The 1,867-nt window shown below is 48.2% G+C and overlaps 1 pseudogene; it reads right to left on the bottom strand.

Annotated features, from left to right (window-relative positions):
• Positions 1–1,101: 1,101 nt before the first annotated feature.
• Positions 1,102–1,844, bottom strand: LOC101649380 (annotated as a pseudogene).
• Positions 1,845–1,867: the final 23 nt, after the last annotated feature.

A 1,867-nucleotide genomic window follows, 5' to 3' on the forward strand; every position in this document is an offset into this window, starting at 1 on the left:
CAAGGTTGGAAGAGGGGTACAGAAAACATCTGAATAGGCTCTTCTCAAGAGCTAAGAAGAGTGACAAGCTTTGTGTTTTTCAGGGTGAACAAGGGTTCCCAGGAATTCCGGGGACACCAGGCTACCCAGGGATCCTGGTAGGTTTCCATCCTAACTGCTCATTCGAGATACAACATGTGAACAACCCAACTTCAGAACGGTCATGTACACAAAGTCATCATGACCTTGGGGAGTTCGGGACAGCCAATAGTCCTCATCCAACTGGTTGTTGTCAAATGGATGAATAAATGCCTCATGTGGGTAGGGTAGGACTTAGAGGCCTTGGTCTGCTCTTGAGATTTCCAAGTGGAGATGTGCTCTAGTTGATTGGATTTGCTCAAGGAGCCAGCCTGGATCGGTGGTGACTCAAAGAGTGAGAGTGGGAATCAAGGTGCTTAGAGCTTGAACTGGAAAACGCCAGCACAAAGCACCCACATCAAGTAGAATGAGCCCTAGGAAGAGGAGTGGGCCAATTAGTAGAAGGAAAACCAGTAGGATTATGCTGTGCAAACCCGGGAAAAAATATGGTTCATGTAGAAGGATCTGACCCATGTCTGCCTAATACTTCTGGGAAGATGAGGACCAACATTTTTGTCACCAATGGCATGCCAATGGCAATGTGGAGCTTAGCAAAGGATGCTTCTGAGACAGGCTGCAGGCAGGAGATGGGTTTGCTGAATGAAGATGGGTTTGCTGAATGAATACACTGAAGAATGAGTACCAGATAAAGAGAATAAGATTATAGGTGGGATGAAAGAAACACAGGACAGTATAGGGAAAGGGTAAAAGATGCCATAATGGAGACATGTTGGTTTATTTCAATGGGAGCCATCTGTGTGTGATGATGAGCCAGCGGGAAAAGGAAGCTGACCAGCAGAGGGAAAGACAAACCAAACCGCTCATGGATTTTATTTGCCTTCTCTCCTTCCTCTAGGGTCCTGTCGGTCTGAAAGGAGCAAAGGTAAGTCATTTGTAACCTATTGTTATTGAACACCTCCCAATTTGGGAAGGGGACTTCTATTGGTTTTTTAATAGATGAGCTTATTTATTCAAGGCTCAATTTTATTTTTGACTGCACTCATCCTTGGAGGTCGAAGCCCTCCACGAAGACAGCCTCGTCTCTTGGCAATCTGTGCCTGAAGTTTCTCTTTGACCGCCTGCATTCTCTTGGCCAAAAGCTCCGCCTATTTGTTGGCCTCCTCCTTGTTCTTGTGCACAGCTTCTCCAGGGCAATGGGCCTGCCTTGTGTTGCAGGACGCGCAGAGTCACAAGACGCTGAATCTCGGGTGCTTTGGTCCTGGGTTTCTTGCCTTCTTTGTTCAGGGGTTTTCTCACCACGTACTGGCGGACGTCATCTTCTTTAGAGAGATTGAAGAGTTTGCGGATTCTGCTGGCTCTCTGGGCCCCAGGCGATGAGGCACAGTTGTATCAGTCAGTCCTGGGATCACTTTCTCCCCTTTCTTTACAATAACTGGGTTGAGAACGCTCAAATTGGCATCCACTGTGCAGCCCCAGACAGATTTGAGCTTCCTCTCCCCAGTTCTCCTTGGTCTGTAGCAGGAGTGCCCCTTACTCAGCAGTAGGCAGACAGGGCCGTGGGTCAAGACACTTTGCTTCCTGGGAAAACCTTGCTTGTCATTCCCACCTCTAATGCGGACAACTTAGCCTTTCCATTCAACACCCATCACCTCGGCGGCGACTTCCTTGGCCATTTGCTTCTCATCAAACATGCGAAGTTCCCGTTCATCGTCCACTTCAATGAGTTTTTGGCAGCCAGCATCTGGGAAGGAGATGTTCAGCTTCATGGTGAAGCAGCCGATCACCTCTG

Source organism: Echinops telfairi, unplaced genomic scaffold (genome assembly GCF_000313985.2).
Source record: "Echinops telfairi isolate 266 unplaced genomic scaffold, ASM31398v2 ScPeMD7_468;HRSCAF=863, whole genome shotgun sequence".
Classification (NCBI taxonomy): domain Eukaryota; kingdom Metazoa; phylum Chordata; class Mammalia; order Afrosoricida; family Tenrecidae; genus Echinops; species Echinops telfairi.